The sequence below is a fragment of the Condylostylus longicornis genome, unplaced genomic scaffold, assembly GCF_029603195.1.
Source record: "Condylostylus longicornis isolate FDR11 unplaced genomic scaffold, ASM2960319v2 ptg000286l, whole genome shotgun sequence".
NCBI lineage: Eukaryota > Metazoa > Arthropoda > Insecta > Diptera > Dolichopodidae > Condylostylus > Condylostylus longicornis.
Genome location: NW_026578250.1, coordinates 175,447 through 197,218, shown reverse-complemented (window position 1 = coordinate 197,218; position 21,772 = coordinate 175,447). Strand labels below are relative to the sequence as shown.

At 26.1% G+C, this 21,772-nt stretch overlaps 1 pseudogene; it reads left to right on the top strand.

Annotated features, from left to right (window-relative positions):
- The first annotated feature begins 361 nt into the window (after positions 1–361).
- On the top strand, positions 362–20,372 carry LOC129616770 (protein PF3D7_1417600-like; annotated as a pseudogene).
- The last annotated feature ends 1,400 nt before the right edge of the window (positions 20,373–21,772 follow it).

Sequence of the window (21,772 nt, the reverse complement as noted above, 5' to 3'; positions counted from 1 at the left end):
TTAGAACTAACACATAACTTCAAAAATTATTGGACCATATCTTGAACATTAGATATGGTTACTACACTACTGAAAAATAATAGTCTCAGATATACAGAAGTACAAGTATAATAGAAACATTATTTTTATTACTTCAAAAACTAAATAAATTATGGTTTAGAAAATGAAAAAGTTATACTGCGATAAAAAATAAACATGAACTGTTCGAAATACAAATCCAACTTTTTAAAAACGGTATTATAACACAACTCTAAACCCATTTATATTTTTCACCGAGTTGACATGGTCAACTCTACCTTTATTCATATGTTTATTTATATATTTGTTATTTTTCAGTTTGCTGTTTGACTATCGATGTGAATAGAGGGTAATTTTGTTGTGAAAATCTCAATGTTTTATTTTGGATTCTCTTTTTTTATTTTGTTTTCTTTCATTTTCTTTTGGTTATTTTTTCCGTATGAGTGTGTGGTGAATAAAAATGTAAAGCCAGTCGAAAAAAAGAGAAAATCGGAGTGGAAAATCCTTAAACACATATCCTTAACGCGAAATAAGAAAAGAAAAAAAATAAAAATAATTCAATATAACGAAAATTGAAAAATTAATAAAAAAAGTAAAAGTATCAATTAACATTTTTCAAAAAATTTTCAATTTTACCTTTGTTAAAGTTTTTCAAAATATTTACAAAAGACAAAAGAAAAATTAGAACAACAAAAGTATTTGAGTTTCCAATGCAAAATAAAAAAAAAATGAAAAAATTTTGTGAAAATCGAAAAAAAAAAAATTAATTTTAAAATTTTACAAACCCCTACCCTTAAGTGTTGATATTTAAAAAAAAGGTCGTTAAAGAATTTATAAAAAAAAAATTGTGGGGCACTACAAATAAAAAATTTTATTAAAATAAAATTCATTAAAAAATTGTCATATATGTTCGTATATATGTATTTTTATATTTTGTTGTAATTATGTCTGTTCAATTTGTTATTATGTATATATGAAATAAAACAGCACCGGATCTACTATATATGCCAAATAAGCATTCGCAATGAGCGTTGGAAAATGCGAGTGCCTTTGTAAACTTAAAAAATACATTTAAATTTTATAAAATATAAATTTTTTCCAATCTTCTCTATTACGTTTTCTAAAAATTTGTTTCATGTTATTCACAATTTGAACTTGTGAAATTAAATTGCCAACATATTGTATACAAATGTTGCAAAAAAAAAGTTGAAAGTTCAATTCCTGGCTTTAATTGCACGACGAATCTCACATTCGTATTATACGCAATGTGCAATGCTTATTGCATATTGTTTATTACCATAACGGGGGGAGAGGGCGGTCTTTTTGAAAAGCGAGTAGGGTATCAAACAAATTATAAGCGGCTCTGAAAGAAAAACAAAATTAAACACAGTTTATTTTATTAAGGAAAGATTAATAGCAAAAAATATGAAGCACCTTATATATGTATTTTTTTTTCCATTTTAATTATTTATTTTTCTTTTTCTCTTATTAGTTTTAATAATTTATGTACATACATACATGTATATACCTCTGAATTAAAAAGTTTAGTTATTAAAACATTAGTTTTTCTTTATAAAAACAGATAAGTATCATATTAAAGAGAAAGAAAGATAGGGAGATATATGAGTATATGTAGATTGAAAAATATAATAAAAACATTATTGTTAAAAACTCCATAATGTTATGGGTATTTCTATATGTAAATTGCATATAATATGTACCTACATAATATGTATGTTTCATATAACTAAAGTAGGGCATCTAATGTGGCGGTGCAAATATTTAATTCAATAGTGTGTATTTAATTATTATACATATAGGATACAAAGAATATACATATATGTATATATGTATAAACACTGGACTTTCTTTAATATTGAACATTTTATATCTAATATAAATTTTTTTATTCGTAAATACAAAGATATCGTATCGTGATATATGTACATATATTGAAAGAGTCTTAATATATAGAAGAAAGAGTCTTGATGTGTGGATAGAAAGTCTTAAGTAATAATAAAATAAGTGTTTAATGCCTTGAAACAAATTCTTTGTAGTAATCAGTGTTCCCAAATGGATTAACCCAAATATCTTTATTTTTTTAAAATTTGGTTCTTAGTAGAATTTCGCTTTGTGCTACCCGAATACCCTGAAAAACTCGCCAGTTAGTTTCGGTAACAACCAGAACTCAAATGTCAAATTTCAAGAAATTCCATCAATTCGTTCCGTAGATATAGTGGTAGAATTTAGTAGAATTTCGCTTTGTGCTACCCGAATACCCTGAAATACTCGCCAGTTAGTTTCGGTAACAACCAGAACTCAAATGTCAAATTTCAAGAAATTCCATCAATTCGTTCCGTAGATATGGTGAAAAATGTAAAATCGGCCCGCAGATCAGTTTTCGAGCCCTGATCTTTCCAAAAAATTTATATATACAATTTCAATGAAATCAGTCGATTATTTCTCTTTATATACGCAAAAATATATATTTGGCCCGTAGTAAACGTCTAGTTGCTGACACCTGATTTCTTCCAAAATAGGAGGTTTCGCGGATGGTCGAGCGAAGCTTATATATGAAATTTCAAGTAAATCGGTTGAATAGTTTCTTCAAAATGGCCAAAAATGTAAAACAGGCCCGCTAAAAGGTGCAGTTCCCGAGGTCTGATATATCCCAAAAGTTGATCAATCCGTGCCATGGTGGAAATAAACTTACATGCAAAATTACATCAAAATTGGTTCAGCAGAACTTGAGATACACGCGTGCACACACCGACAGACCGACAGGTTGCTAAAAATAGTTTACTTACACTTCCCCACTATGGAGAAGTGCACTCCCACCGAAAACTCGATATGCAAAATTTGTTGCCATCACATAACCTACATATTGTATACACAATAAACACAATTGGATCAAACCAATGGTTTTTAATGTAGCACTTTTCCCTTCAACAAGTGAAAATACTGCTTTAAAAAAAAAATCTGTGTTATTATTAATATTACTCGTAGTTACATTCATATACGAAAATATTTCTAGAAAAAAATCTATATCAGAAATTTGGAAAAAACGGATTTTAGATAACGGTAAATATTAACGCCCATTTTGTTCTTTTAAAGTTCAAATATGGTATGCAGCGGTAGAAAAAGGAAGCCACTGATTTTCTACGCTTGCGAAATTTGAAAAATGCTTATGGTTTCAATGAAATGAATAATAAAAAATGGCATTTTTAGGGTTTTGGGAGCTATAACTTTTAGAGTGAAGGAGATAGATAAAAATTTTTTTCTACGAAAATAAGTTTCTAGTAAAGATTTATGTATATTTAAAATTTGAGCTTTCCATCTTCAAGAAGTTTTGTAAACATGTCCATGGACGGACGGATAGAGTGATGAACTAATAAGCCCTTTTTTAAAACCTTTTGGAAATGTTCTAAAAATCATCATGAACCCTTCGAGATCTTTAATTGAAGTTCAATTAAAAGAATAGGAAATCAAAATATCTCGATTTTAATGCGAACGAAATCAGAACTTTAGTTAATACGCCAAGTCGATTAATATTATTGCAGCGGAGAATATTAAACATGTTTTGTCATGCAATCATCGTTACCATGCGTTGTCTATTAAATTGAGTTTTAGGTTAAAATGTTTTTTGTGAACTTTGGTTTATGGAATAAAGTGTTAAAAAATTTCAAGTCTGAAAAACTTTCATAACATTTAAAACTTTAATTTTGGAGCTATTTTTGTATGTAAAATGTTAAAGTTTTAAAAATCTTATTTTGAAGTTTCGCACAAAAAATATGACTAAAAAGCTTCACTTTTAGTAGCGCTGGCTTTAATGTTATGTATAAGAGAATAAGAGAAAATATTCGCACAGACATATTATTAATATGCATTGCGTAAAAACTAAATAAAAATATTATTTACATAAACAATGCAATACGTTCAGAAATAAAATTCGCTTAAAAGCAAATTGTTGAAATTAACTATTTCTAGAATCACTGAATATTTTTGTGTCAAAGGTACGTGCTGTAAGCTGGCTAATTTCAAATCATCAATTAGTTTAGTAGATTTAGCAGGAATTGAATCAAAACAAAAACTTAATTTAATTAAAAAAAAAAAAAAAAACAAATTTGCACACTTTTAATACATACGTGCGATATATTTGTAATTGGAAAACTAAAGTAAAATACAATCAATTGGCAACAAAAATATGTGTGCATATATCCGTGTTCGACTGTATGTATATATACAAATGATTTTTGTAAGGACTATATTAGTTTTATCAAAAACAAATCGTGAATATTCATTAACAACAAAAAACTAAAGTACTCTAGCCTATACAACCTGAACGGAAAAATTAAAATTTTTAAAATAAGAAAATATTTCGTGTTAAAATTTCTATGTGACAAGAGTTCAGTCTGCTTAATATTATAATAGCGATAATTTCTATGATAAAACTATTCCATAATTATTTTATAATATACTAAAAAATAGATATATGAGATTAAAATATGTATGTACATTGATCAAATTAGATATTTTCAATATTTTTCCGATTCTTTTTCCTTTGGTTCCCGTCCTCTTCTTTGATCTTTTATTATTTTATGATGAATAAAATAATTAAGTATCATCAAGCCGTTTTGATAGAGTACTATAGATATTATGGGATGATAACTAAAAAAGAAAATTATTGTAGGAAAAATTATTACGTTATACACAGATTAAATTAAAATAATATTGAATTGTAAAAAGGAATATTAAAATTAAAAATTAATATTTTTTTTTTTTTCATTTTCATGTGAAAATACAGCGAAGAATTAATCAATTATTTGTTATATTATTGAATTATATTATAAAATCAATTATCTCTACATATATATCATGCCACCTATATATTAATTCAGAATTATAATAAAAAAATAATAATGAAATTATTCAAAACTGGCAAATAATTTTCCATTAAAAAAATTAAAAATTAAATAAAATTTAATATAATCATATAATGTGTCGAATTATAATTCATAAAGAATACACATATAATAATTGTATTTTGTATTAATCAATCAAATTTAATTAAACAACAGTGATATGAATTAAAAATATAATTAAAATAAAAATGATTAATTAAAATAATAACGAAAATCTGATAGAAAACAAAAATCTCATTGAAATTTGAATGATTGAAAACCAACATAATTAGCCTGAACAAAATGAATTCAATAACACCGACACCGTTATATAATTTAATTTCAAGATTTAAATATAATTATTTAAATAAAATATTAAATGATTTTTTTCAAAATAAAAATCATTGCAATTATTTAAAATTATTAATAAAACGTAATATAAAAATAATGTCATTTGCAAATTTAATATTAATATTTTTATTTATTACTTTAATTTTACAAGCAAATTTTGTTAAATCAGATAAAATAAGAATACCAAAATTATATTTTAATAATAATAATAACAATAATAATAATAATAATGATAATATAAATTTTAATAATAACAATAATTATAATAATTGTAATAATAATAATAATAGAACATGTAATAATAATAATAATAATTATAATTTTAAAAAAATGCATAACAATAGTAATAATAATAATGAAGATAATAAAAATATTATGAAATTTTCACCGTCATTATCATCGATTAGGAAAACGACATCAACAACGAATAATAATGGTAAAATTTCTTTTACAATAAATGAATCATCTTCATTAGCATTATCACCAATATCATCATCATCAACATCATTGTCATCATCTTCATTTTCATCACCATTATCATCATCATCAACACCATTGACATCATCTTCATTTTCATCACCATCATCAATAATTTCATTATCATCATTTTCGACATTATTTTCACCTTTACTTTCATCATCATCAGTATCATCCCCAAAATCTCCCTCATTGTCATCATCGTCATCACCAACGTTATCATTTTTACCATATGAAATGATAGATTTCAATTTAAATTTATACGAAAAACAATCATTACAAGGAGAACAACAGCAGCAACATCGACAAGAGCAGGAACAGATTCAACAACAACAACAAATATATGAAGATGGACATCAATCACAGAAACAAAATCAACATAATGATGAAAAAATAACAAATCAAGATATTGATACATACAATCGTGAATTATTTGATCAATTAACGACAAGCAGTAAGTAAATTATTACTAATAATAAAATAACAAATCATACAAATGCACTGCTATATATACTCGTAATATACCATATTGTGTGAACCGTCATAAGGAGACAAAGCCTTTGTATGAAGACCATACTCACAGCTTAGCAGGTTTTGAATTATAGGTCAATAACGACTGTTTCTCTTTATATTTTTTTGAAATTTTAAGTACAACTTTGTTACTGCGTCAGACTTCAGAACGAAAGCTTTCTCATGAATATCTACATTAATTATAATTTATTCAGATCTCGGAGTCACATGATTTTAAAATTCGGAAAATATGAATTTTTAAATTTTTTTTTGAGAAATGATAATTTTTTATATATCTTAATTTTAAGATAGCTGACAACCCGGTTAGTTAAGCTTTAATTTGGTATATGATGCGTCATCGTGCCTATTATGATTATGTTCTTTCCTGTTATGTAACTGTTATATCTACTAACTATATCATAAAACTTTGTTTTTACTTAATTTTTATTCTAAAAATTTGTTTTCCATTTTTGAATAAATAACTTATTTTTTTACATACTTTATAGATCCATGTTTAGTACATTATTGCCCAAAAGGACGTGAATGCATTTTAGATAATGACACAAATCAACCAAAATGCATTTGCCTAAGATATTGTTCACATCGTAAACGTCCTATTTGCGGTTCAAATGGTCAAATATATGAGAATCATTGTGAATTACATCGTGCATCATGTTTACAAGGTACATCAATAACATATCAAAGAATGGAAAATTGTTTTCAATTAAATATTAATAATGATAATACTAATTTCGATAATAATAGTGATGATAATAATAATAATAATAATAATAATAATAATAATAATAATAATAATAATAATAATAATAATAATAATAATAATAATAATAATAATAATAATAATAATAATAATAATAATAATGATAACAATAGTAATAATAATCATAGTAACAATAATAACAATAGTAATAATAACACTAATAATAATAACAACAATAATAATAATAATGGTAACGATAACGGTAAAAAAATTCATAAGATCAATGAAAGTGAAAGTGAAGATATTTATCAGAATGATTATAATTTATATAAAAAAAATATAAATGATACAGAAATTTTTGAAGTATTACAAAAAAATGAACAATATCATAATATTAAAAAGAAGCAAAATAAAAACAAATTATATAATTGGTTACATAAAGCAAAAAAATCTTTGTCAGCACCCGTTATATCATCACCATCATCAACATTTATATCATCAACTGAATCTTTATTACTTAATACATTCCAAATGAAAACCCAATATTTAAATTCAGCTAATAAATTTTTAAAAATTTTAAAAAGTAAAAAGTGTCCTTCACTGTCAACAAAACTAAATAACAACAACCATTATAACATAAACTATGATAGTAATGATTGCCTAATTGATTATCACTCAAAGCACAGTCGTAATCATAATCATAATCATCATCATAATAACAACAACAATAATAATTCTAACAAAAATTATAAAAGTTATAGTGATGGAAAAGGTAATAAGTTCAATGAAAACAACAACAATGATAATGATGATAATGGTAAAAATAGTAAGAATAATAATAATAACAATAGTAATAATAATGAAAATATTAAAGAAAATAATAATAATAATTATAATAATCATAATAATAACAATAATAAAAATAATAAAAGTAAAAATATTGAAACAATAACAGAAAGTAATCATGAAACAATTGTTATTTATCAAGAAACAATGCCATATTCAACATCAACACTAAAAAATGATAAAAATTACATCACAACAAATCCAATGGTAACACCAACATCAACAACTTCATCGCCCTTTCCAACAACTAATAATAATGAATCAAGAAAAATAATCAGTAATAAAAATATACCATCAAGAATAGTAACACCATCATATATCAATAATGTAGAAAAATCACCAAAATATTTAACAGACTTACTAAAAATTCCAAGTATATTCAATACATCAACAAATAATTATTTGAGTGAAAATCATACTAATATAAATATTAATAATAATAATAAAAATAATAATAATAATAATAACAATCATAATAAAAATAACAAAAATAATAATACAAATAATAAATAATAATAATAATAATAATAATAATAATAATAATAATAATAATAATAATAATAATAATAATAATAATAATAATAATAATAATAATAATAATAATAATAATAATAACAGTAGTAAATACGATATTGAAAGAGTGAAAGAGCAAGAGTCATCAACAAGGGAAGAATTATTTTTAAAAAATAATAATAATTATAATATAAATAAAAAATATGAAATAAAACAGTATCAAAATATGCAATTTGTCGAAAAACAGCAGCAAAATCAAAAACAGCAAACTGATCACACGAAAACAAAATTATTAAATAAAAACTACTGTACCTCACAAGAATATGAAATAATGAAAGATAATTTGTTATTATATAGTCATGCAAGATTAATGTCACAGGATAACAATCATTCGAAAGATTTTTTGGTATCAGTTATGTTTTCACATTATGATCAGAATAATGATGCACATTTGGAATATGAAGAATTAAATCAAATAACCATTGATGAACATTTAGATGAATTAAGTGTTGGTTGTGTATTAACAGATATGTTAAATTTTGATGATAATAATCAAGATGGTAAATTAAGTATTAATGAATTTTATCAGGCATTTAGCAAATTATATAGTAAGTATATTGCTGTTTTTACGCTTTTTAAAGTAAAATTTATTTTATTTTAATTATTTCATATACATTAATAGGTGTATCAGTTGTATCATTGGATAAAGCATTAGAAATAAACCATTTATCAGCCCGTGTTGGTGATAATGTTGAAATAAAATGTGATGTTACTGGTACACCAACACCTCCGTTAATATGGCGAAGAAATGGTATTGAATTATCATCATTAAATGAAGATGAAATACGGGTATATAGTGATGGTAGCTTATATTTAACACGAATACAACTATATTATAGCGGTAATTATACATGTCATGCACAACGAAATAAAGATATTGTGCAAACTCATGTTTTAAGTATTTACAGTAAGTACATGTACATTTACATCTAAATTATTATATTTTAGTTTATACTTATTATAATACTTTTATTATTTAGCTGTTCCACAAGTTCGTGTTACACCAAGAATTCAATCAAAGCGTCCAGGCGAAAACGCTGAAATGTACTGCCACGTTATTGGTGATCCATTTCCGAATGTTGAATGGTTAAAAAATGATGAATCAATCAATTTTAATATACCAGATAAATATAAATTGATTGGAAATGGTACTGCTCTACATATTTTAAATATAGCATATTCTGATACTGGTAAGAATATCATTTGTTATTTTTCATATCAATACTATGTACATACATATTATTACTTGTAATTGTATTCCTGCCGGTTATGCATTACAATTTTTTATCCCATAGGTGTATTCCTATCTTGACATAACAAAAATATCAAGACCTTCAAATAACAAAAATTTCAGGGCCTGGACCCTTCTTTTTTTTTGATGTTGTGAAAAAACCTATAACAATTTTTATATTGAATTGATATTTGAAGTTTTCTCAGCAACACATCAAAAATTCATATTTCAACTAGAAACTTTAACTATAATTTTGATTAAATGTATTTTCAAGTTTTTTCCGCATTTCTTTTTGAACCGCCATATCAGGCAACATATCTGAGAGAATTGAGAGCAAATAAAGTTGGGTCAAACTAATGGTTTGTTACGTAGCACATTTCCCTTCAGCAAGTGAAAATCCTGGTCCTAAAAACAATCTAGCTATGTACTTCATTATTATAATTACTTTCATTCATATACGAATACATTTCAAAAATCGCATACTTTCAGGATGAGGAGTGTAAGCAATTTTTGAAATAAAACAAAAAAAATTAAAAAAAGACATTATGTTAATAGCTCGAATTTGAGGGTTAATTATGTGAGTTAGGAAAAATAATTATATTTTTTGATAACATGCCATTTACTTTGCATGTTAGCTTTCTGCATTTATAGAAATTTGGAAAAACTCGCAGTTTTGGAAATATAAGGTGCCAAAAATTCAAATCTTCCAAATTTCAAGAGACGATGACTTGAGAAGTGTTGGATTGGAGAAGTGTTAATTAAGTTTGGAGAAGTGTTGGAAAAAAAAAATTTCTTCTATGATGAAATAAACTATTTATCAATATCTAAAAACTTTTTAAATTTCAGACTCCTACAAGGTACGGTTTGGAAGAAAAACAAAATCAAAAGTTCGAAAAAAACGAGCTTAAGATAACGGTTAATTTTAGCAGCCATTTTGTTTTTTTTTAATATTTACTTTACTATGTCGCGGTAGAGAAAGCCCCAAACTAACTTCCTGCGGTAACAAAATTTGAAAAATATTTATGGCTTCCTCAAAAGAGGTAGTCAAAAAATGGTATTTTTAGGTCTTTGAGGGGCTCTAACTTTTAGAGAGGGGAAGATAGGTAAAGCTTTCCTTTTACAAAAATACGTTTCTGTCACAAATACGTTTTAAAGATCTATGTACGTAAGAAATTTCAGTTTCTATCTACAAGGGTGTAGAAGTTTTGTAAACATACACACGGACAGACGGACGGACAGAGTGAAACTAATAAGCACATTTTTTCAATTTTTTTTGGAAAAGTGCTAAAAATGCTAATACAATGAATAACAAATAAAATTTGGTGCTATATTTTTTAGCCTAGAATACACGCCTTAAAATAAAGTTAATGAACATTTTATTAACTTTTAATTGAGAATAAGTTTATAATTGTATTTGATTTTAAGTTTTATAATTATTATAAAAATGCGTCGTTTCAACTTGTCCCGTATATAAAAACTACAATAATAAAAATATTAAAAAGAATAAATTTTAAAATTCTTGATGCGGTAGTTTAGGTAAATCAGTGAATTAGACTTACTAACAATGTGAATATATTCCGTAATATAACTAAAATTACATACATACCTAAAAAGGATTGTAAGGGCTTTTAATATAAAAAGAATACACACATGCAATAGTTTTTATGAATGATGAAGCATATTAATTTAATTAATATATTCGATTATATAAGAAGTATGCATTGTGGGAGACAAATCAAAAATGTACAAAAATCAACTTAATTCTTCGAAAGAAATTCACTATTTTCTTGTTGTGTGGATTTATTAAAATCTTAAAAAAAAACAGGGCCTGGAAGGTTTTTATTAAATCAACCTTTTAATGTTTTAATAACACAAAATTTTAAGAATATAAGAACTAGGAAAGTGGGAAAAGATTGAATTTTAATTTTTTCTTGTTAACCTTATGGGTGATTTATGGTATTAAAAAGGGCCTTCTATAGCTTCCATAAAAATATAAAATTCGTTAGCTTTCTTAGGGTCCAGGCCTGTATCTCTGTCAGCCGTGATCTGGAGCCTTTACTTCTAGTGAAAGTATATGCTAAAACTGTGGATGTAATATTCACAGTATATTTATTAAGTATTCGTTCATATCTATTCGATTCGTTCAAAACCGTTAGTTTTGGATTGCTTACTGCTTCCATTATTCTCAAAATATTCTTTCCTTTATTGAGAAATGGATGGCAAGAAAGAAACAAAATATTGCAAACAAATGAGTGAATCAAAAACAGCAAACGGAAATAAAATTAAATTAAGTTAAAAATAATTTAATCAAGTTAAGTTATTTTAATAAAAACAAAATTTATTTTTTCATAAAAATTAGGTAAAAACATTTGAACGTAAATAATAGATAAGTTTAATATTTTTACCGACCGTATTGTGTATACAATAGGTATGTGATGGCAACAAATTTTGCATATCGAGTTTTCGGTGGGAATGCACTTCTCCATTTTAGGGAAGTGCAAAGAAACTATTTTTAGCAACCTGTCGGTCTGTCAGTCTTTCGGTCTGCGTGTGCACGCAGTTCAGCTGAACTAATTTGGATGAAATTTTATATGTAAGTTTATTTAGTAATGTAAGCTTTGCTCGACCGTCCGCGAAACTCCCTAACTTTTGGAAGAAATCAGGCGTCAGCAACTGGACGTTTACTACGAGCCAAATATACATTTTTGCGTATATAAAGAGAAATAATCAACGAATTTCATTCAAATTTATTATGTAAATTTCTTGTATTAAAAAAATGAACATATAAATTTTTTGGAAAGATCAGGGTTCAAAAACTAAACTGCCGGCCTATTTTACATTTTTCATCATATCTACGGAACGAATTGATGGAATTTCTTGAAATTTGATATTTGAGTTCTGGTTGTTACCGAAACTAACTGGCAAGCATTTCAGGGAATTCGGGTAGCTCAAATCGAAACTCTACTAAAAGTCAAATTTACATTTTTCGAGGTATGTTAACTATAAGCTTACAAATGCCCTAAAAACTGGAAAGAAATATTTAACAGACATTTTTATAATATTCTGTAACACTTTCACTTAACTGTACAATACACATTGCCGTCAGTTATGTGCTGACCACATCAGATTTTTTTTTATTTATTTCAGGGAATTCGGGTAGTTCAAATCGAAACTCTACTAAAAGTCAAATTTACATTTTTCGAGGTATGTTAACTATAAGCTTACAAATGCCCTAAAAACTGGAAAGAAGTATTTAACAGACATTTTTATAATATTCTGTAACACTTTCACTTAACTATACAATACACATTGCCGTCGGTTATGTGCTGATCCCATCAGATTTTTTTTTATTTATCCCAGTTTTATCTCAAAGGAGCCTAATCGCTCGCACAGAGTATATAATTCAATATAATTATCTAAAGCTAAACAATTCATTAAAATTATTTAAACTAAACAATATATGTATAATATCTATTAAAACAGTGCAATAATTGAAAAAAATAATAATTAACAAATAAAACTTCAAGTTTAAGAATCAGGTACAATCTACATTACGCAGTAATAGAAGAAAATTTCAAATAGAAAAAATAATATGAATATACCAGAAATTGTTCTTGCATTTATTAGCTGCATATTTATCTCGTCTCTCCACTTGAATTCACTATCTGTTAAGACATCAATAAGATACTTATATTTATTGACCATTTGCTATTTTGTATTTTTGTAGCTTGCAGCAAGGCATCCGCTAGTTTTTTTTTTGAAAAAAATTAATTGGTTTTCCTGGTACTATTAATTGCTAATTTGTGTAATTCCATTCAAATACTTAATTTTTGTAGATCTTCATTTATGTTTTCCTCTAAATTTTTAAACTGAGTGCCACAATAACAATTGCTAGATCATCTGCAAACATGAATGGTTTACCATGCAGCTCCAGATTTAAAAGATTACTGAAGTTGCAAGAGAAAAGGGTTGGTCCTAGGAAACTTCCCTGTATTACACCAAAGTCAACATCATTTACTTTACTTTGCACCCTGTCACACTCTGTATACTGCGTTCTATTAGAGAAGTAACTATGAACCACTCATGCTCCTTGCCTATTACAACAAGTTTATGCAAAATCCTTAGCAAAATTGTTCGATCTATAGTATCGAATGACTTCGTGATATCGAAAAACACTGCAACCACCTTTTTATTGTTTCCAGTACCAGTTTTGAAATTCAGACACAAAATCAAATAGTGCTGCAGTTGTATTAGATTTGCTTTTAAATCCATTTTGGTTATTATTACTTAAATCTTCTTTTTCTAAATATGTAATTTCAGCAAAATGGCATTTCTGAAACCCACAATTTGTTGAAATTGGTATATGCCATTTACAAATAAAACGCGATTCAAAGAATTTAAGCTATAGGTATTATGTAATAAGAGTAAGTTTAGATAATTCTTTAAAATTTTACTCCATAATACCTGTTTCTTTTCCACAAATGACAGCGCCATAAGACAAATTCGAATGATCTTTAGCGTAATGCATCTTAATTTAAACACATACAGGTGTTTCATTATTGTTCTTGTACATAATTCCATTAAAAATACTTAATTTACCACTAATTCTTTCCACGTGTGAAAACCAATTTAAATTTTTACCAAATGTTAGGAGGCTTTCATTTATTCAGTTCTAGAATAGTTCTAGCTTGTAGCACGTTCGTAAATTCACGCTACATAAACTGAAAATATAGACTGTTCGGAAATTTTTGATTGTAATAAAATGCGTTCGGAAATTCAATCTGTAATAAAGAAATGTCAGAAGTGTAACGCAGACCTCTAGTTTAAATTTTGTTGCTGGCGCATGAATTTTCTGTTTTTTTTAAATTTAAAATCGAAAAAAATTTTAAATTTTAAAATGACAAGTTCAGATGTTGAAGGGTTATTAAAGTAAGTTTTGTTTGAGTCTTTAAATCTTGTTAAAATTTCCTTGTTTTGCAGTGAATTGGAAGGCGAAAAGTATTCGGAAACGGCCAAAGTTAATTGGGAAACGGCCAATTAGTTAAAATGCTTTTGGAATGCTCTTGAATGCAAAAAAGTGTTGTATAAGGCATTGAGTAGATAACATTTATATAGTTGAATACTTTGGCAGCACGATAACGACAGATGGGGGAACTAATAAGGGCATAGAAAACAGAGTTGCTAAGGCAAGGTAGCTGGTTGTGGGCAACCTGGAAATCAACTCATATAGCACGCGGAGCGAAGTTAAAAATATTCAACGCGTGTGCTAAGTCGGTGCTGCTTTATAGAAGTGAAACATGGTTGGTGTCCAAAGCTAATATGCAGAAGTTAAAGGTCTTCGTAAACAAATACCTCAAATATACAGAATATTCTGGCCAAGATGAATCATGAACCAAGAGCTTTGGGTGATGGTAAAACAAGAGACAATAGATACTCAAATAAGAAGACGAAAATGGAAATGGATTGTTCAATAACATCGGTTGCACGTCGAGCTCTTGAGTGGAGTCCCCAAGAAAGAAGAAATGTGGGGAGGCCGAGAAAGACCCGGTGAAGAAATGTGAATAAGGAGCTAGAAAAATCAGGCAGAACGTGCGGGGAAATAAAGAGATTGCCACAAAACAGAGAAACAAAAAAAAAAACAATTTAAAACTATGGAATTCGTTTCTTTTTTATTATTAAGGCATGCTAAGAGCACATTCGAATCGCACATTTCTCTTCTTTTGCAAATACCTAAGCAGGAATTTACCTTTGCATGTTTGAATGGAAATGTCATTTTGTACCAAGTTCCCTTATCCAATTAAACATTTTACAAGGAAAAACAAATCTTAAAATAAATTGCCTAGTTATCAATCAGATATGTACACATGTTTTGTTGAAATTTTAATTTCATAAACAATGTCATTTCTGTTATTCTCGAACGATTATTTTTTCCTTTATTAGTATAAAATATTATTTAAAAATTCAGTTCAATAATTGATTTCAAAATTTAGTTAAGAAATCTGTGCATATTAAAAATATAATAAATATTTATAATCAATATAAAATTACTTAAGAATTTTCTCTTTATATACGCAAAAATGCATTTTTGGCCCTTAGTAAACATCCAGTTGCTGACACCTGATTTCTTTCAAAAGTAATAAGGTTTCGCGTACGGTCGAATGAAGTTTATATATGAAATTTCAAGTAAATCAGTTGAATAGTTTGTTCAAAATGGTCAAAAATGTAAAACAAGCCCGCTAAAAAGTCTAGTTCCCGAGGCCTGATATACCCCAACATATTCAACCGTCCGTGCCATAGTCGAAATAAACTTACATATAAAATTTCAACAAAATTGGTTCAGCCGAACATGAGATATACGCGTACACATATACCAACAGACCGACAAGTTGCTAAAAATAGTTCATTTACACTTCTCTACTATGAAGAAGTATTCCCACGAAAACTCATCATCACATCTCATTAAAATTTGTTGACTGTACCTTGTTGTATACAGAATGCGGTAAAATGTTTTTAAATACATTTAACACGTTTTACTGGCAAAACTATAAGAGATAGAGGAAAATGTTGTATGGGTTAACTTTAAGATCTCATCGTAGCGCAAAAAACATCGAAGAAAACAATAAAAAATAAAAAGTTTACAAAAATTTTAGAGAAAATTTCGAGTTTTGTAAAAAAAATTAAAAAAAAAACAAAAATTCTGACTTTGTCGGACTGTATCTTGAAAACTATGGGTGAAATCAAATTAATTGATCAAAAATAAAGAACAATCAATCATCTGTACAACAAGCTCCCAATGACAACTCTATGTTGCATGATTCCGAAGTTATAAGCATATATGCAGGAAGAGTTTGATACTTTTTTTTCGACCGACCGTAGCTCGAAAACGAGTGTATCCCCCCCAAATTCGATACTAAATTCGATACTATAACAAATACAGACCAATTCATATACGGTCCTTCACAAGACCGAAATAAATTTTTACTAAGTTAATTTATTAAACAAGTCACTGAGTTTTGCCTCATCAGCGTGCTTTTCTTGTTTTTAAATAAATGCTTGTCAAAAAATAATTATTTATAGACAGGTATTAAATTTTGAGATTGATTTGAGAATCTTGTGTACTTTGATGTTGTCAAAAAATATATTAGTTATTTTTTTGTCAATTTATTTTAAAACTACCGCGTGGCTTATAAAATTGTTATTTATGTATTAAAATTTGATTAAGAAATTTTTAAACTTTTATCTGATAAAGGAACATATAAAAGATTTTTTGTCTGCTATATATTTTTAAATATTTACGATAAATATCGCTATTAGCCAGTGACTCGCTTCTCAGAATAAGTCGTTGCGTTGATGAAAGGACCCTAGATCGAATAGAAAAAATGAAATTTTGGGCGATTTAAAAATATTTTTATTTTTAAGGTGCTTATATGTGTCAAGCGTCAAATGTTGGAATAGCTGTAAGAGATATAAGCTCATTAATTGTACAAGAAGAACCAGCTCCAAGTAAGTTTATTAAACCAATTGGATTATAAAAAACTCTTGTGTCGTACATAAATACATAAAAATTATTCAGTTTTAGAAGAAGTAATTTCATGTATAATAAAATTGAGTTAATTTTTGTTAATTAAATTTATCTTTAATTTTTTTTTGTTTTTATGTCTCTAGCTGTTATCAATGAAGAACGAAAATTTTTTGTATTTTATGATTATGGCATTGCTGTATATGAACCATCGTCATGTCGTCTATATCATCGAATTCAAGGTAATGATATTATACCGGGAACGCAAGAATATGTATGCGGAAGTAAAACATCAAAATGTTCATGGGGTCGTTCAATAAATGTTGGTACTCGTTATATATATGCAACTCAACCAACATTAAACCGTATTATTGTTATATCAACAATACAAATGGTTGTTATTGAAATTTTATTAACTGATAAATATCCAGTTGAATTATATTATGTACCAAGATTAGATCAAGTATGGATATTGTGTTGGAAATTAGACGATAATGTTGTATTACAATCTTTATCATCTTCACCATCAAAATCATTATCATCTTCATTACCGGTATCATCCACTATAGCAAATAATGATGATAATAAAAATAATAATATCAATAATAATAATTATAATAGTACTCGTAACTATAGTAATGATAACAATCATAATAATAAAGAATCAATAATAAAGATGATAATGATGAATATGATGTTAAATAATAATACATTTGTTAATAATAATGATAATATAAAAGACAATAATAATTACAATAACAATAATAGTAATGTAGTAATTAATAATATTGAATATAATAATTATTATCAATATACTGTTGACGACGTATTAAAAACAATACAAGTCATTCGTGATGCTGATAAAAAACGTAAACATCATATAATACATCCTGAACCAATTGATGGTCAATATGATTTAATTAAAAATTTATTTTTACCATCAAATGATTTGGAACAACCACATTATAGTTATAAGTATGGGTATGTAACACATAAAAATCAACGTGGTCTTTACAAATTAGATTTACAAAATTTGCGTTATATAAAGTCTGTTGATTTGACTTTATATAATTGTGTACCAGAAAATGTTGAATTTTCCTCGTTGTGTAAGTTTTATTTTAATTAATTAATTTTACTTTTGCGTATAAATTGCTGCATATGTATTAATATATTTCATTTTAGATGGTTTTGTTATAATGTCCTGTCGGGAACCTGTTACAAATCGGCCACAAGGGCAAATTGTTTTAGATTATTTGACAGATGCAATACTAACAACGAAGCCGTCTTTAATTGGTATACCAAAAATATCACCAGATTCAAGACATTTAGTAACTTTGCAACATTATCCAGATGGTGTTGTAATAATTGTACAAAAAATCAAAGGTATTCGTATCACGTTAATTCTAATTTAGTGTTATATAAAAATTTAAACAATATATTTATTTATAACATTTAAGCATCCGGCCTGGAGTTTTTATTTGATGTTACAACAACATTAAATATAAGTGATTTAACATTTTATGAAAGTCAGTCGATGCATGGTTACGATTTGTTTGCAAGTGCTGCTGGTAAAGAGGATATTTTATATTTAAATTTACTAACAGGTATTTATTTAAAACAAAAAAAAACATTTGCCATTAAATGTAACCATATTCAATAATTATCCTTTTATAAATTGACTATAAAAATATCTGTTATTTTTAGGAAAAGTTGAAATGATAACTGGTGTTGGTTCCTCAATTTCAAGTGATTTAGTTGAATGGGGTAATTCAGTGAGAGTAATAAGATCATCAGGTAAAATTAAAAAAGAATTATTTCTTTTTTGAATTTTCAAATTTTAAAAAATATAAAAAAGAATTTTTTCACATTCATTTCTGGAAGAAATAATTTATATTTGATAAATTCCAAATTAAATTTGGTATAAAAAATTTCGAATATCAAATTTTCACTTACTCTACCTTATCATTTTTATTGATTCATTTCTCACAATTAGTCACTTAATCTTCATGCTCAAATTTTACTAACAATAATTTATAAAACTTTAACATTTTTTGCTTTTAAGGTTTATTTGGTCAATATATGATAACACCATCAGAAAATGCGATTTTTATAATAAATGGTAGATCAAGAACAATAAATTGCGAAATCGGTGGTATATCACATACAGTAAATACAATATGGTCACATAATATACCAACGTCATTATCAGCATTATCATCTTCATCGACTATATTTGAAAATACATTTTACCAACAACAACAACAGCAGCAACAACAAGAAGAAGAACAAAAACAAGAAAAAGAACAAGAAAAAGAACAAGAACAAACACAAGAACAAGAACAGGAACAAGAACAAGAACAAAAACAAGAACAAGAACAAAAACAAGAACAAGAACAAGAACAAGAACAAAAACAAGAACAAGAACAAGAACAAGAACAAGAACAAGAACAAGAACAAGAACAAGAACAAGAACAAGAACAAGAACAAAAACAAGAACAAGAACAAGAACAAGAACAAGAACAAGAACAAGAACAAGAACAAGAACAAGAACAAGAACAAGAACAAGAACAAGAACAAGAACAAGAACAAGAACAAGAACAAGAACAAGAACAAGAACAAGAACAAGAACAAGAACAAGAACAAGAACAAGAACAAGAACAAGAACAAGAACAAGAACAAGAACAAGAACAAGAACAAGAACAAGAACAAGAACAAGAACAAGAACAAGAACAAGAACAAGAACAAGAACAAGAACAAGAACAAGAACAAGAACAAGAACAAGAACAAGAACAAGAACAAGAACAAGAACAAGAACAAGAACAAGAACAAGAACAACAACAAAAACAACAACAACAAAAACAACAACAACAAAAACAACAACAACCACAACACCACCAACACCAATACCTACAACAACAACAAAAACAACAGCAGTCCACAGAATCAATATTAAATCAACAAAGTATATCATCATCATTATCATCATCATCGTCTCTGTCACCATTATTTCCATCAAATGAAATTGTTAATCCAGTTCCAGTTTTAAATATACATGGTGATGATCAAGCGACGATTTTGTTGTAATTTAAAAAATAAAATGAAAGTTAAAATAAATTAAAAAAAAGCAAAGAACCATTTAGTAAAAATACTTAATTGTAAAATCAAAATAAAGATTCAATTGAAAAACAAAAAAGATTGATGGGTAATATATTATATAATAGCAAACTACATACATATGTGTATTATAATTTAAAAAAAACAAACAAACTTTATTTGAATTAAGAAATAAATAATTGAATTCAATTTAGAAATTATCTATGTATATTAATATGTAAAAATTAAATATATACATATATATATATATATATTATATATATATATATATATATATATATATATATATATTAGTACATACAATATTTAGATAATGTAGGTTATTATCTAATTTCAATCACGATTAGACTTTTTTTAGGAAATTGATAACAATTATAAAAAAAAGATTATAATTTTTTTAATCAATGTTAATTGAAGTATTAAATTTATATTCAAATCGTCCATTCTATACAATAAACATTCTCCTTTCGTGTATGTAATATAAAAATTATTTTTAAGGATAAATTTCTTAACCAATTTTAAACGATTCATATATTTCTCAAAATAATTTTTGCCTCTAAAAAATAATATTAATGAAAAAACATTAATTTGTAGATAAAATGTAGTATCACATGAAAAATTATGTTTTTGTAATTCTTATATGTAAAAATATTAATATATATTAATATATTATATGTAAATATATATAATTAGATATTAATATATAAATATGTATGATTTAATATTAATATATAAATATATATAATCAAATATTAATATATAAATATATATAATTAAATATTAATATATAAATATATCTAATTAAATATCAATATTTTAGGTTTATATAATATTCAAGAGTAGTGTTAGCAAATATTTATGACGAAAAGAAAAATTTTAGTTATAAAAAGTCATATTACCTACATATTGTAGAGAAACCATATAACAACAAAAAGTGCGATGTAAAATTTTAACCGTCATCATATACATATAACACTATATTAATTAAATATCGTTATTGATATGCATTTTTTTAAGAATTCCTGATTTAAAAAAAAAAGAAAAACTGAAGAAAACAGTCTTCAAGAACTTCATATCACAACTTCAATAACATTTTTGATAAAATTTTAAATATATACCTACATATGTATATATATAATTGGGAAAGTTTTAGAAAATATAATTTTAATATTGTTATAACTGTAAATTTAATAAAGAAATTATTAAATACAAAGTATTGACACATAATATACATATGTATTTATATAAATTGTATTATGCAAGCATTAAATATCAAACTTTAAACATGTAAAAGAAATATTTTTTGTATATTGGAAAAAAAATTTTTAATTTCTATATACATATATATGCGTATATTTATGTATATGGAATAAATATATGTATATGATATACGTACATATATAAAAAGCTATGATTAGCAGCATAGAATTTATTCAGGCGAATGCAATTGCGTTTGTAAATAATTTTATCATATTAAATGTAAAAAAAAATTGAAAACTAGAAACGTAAAA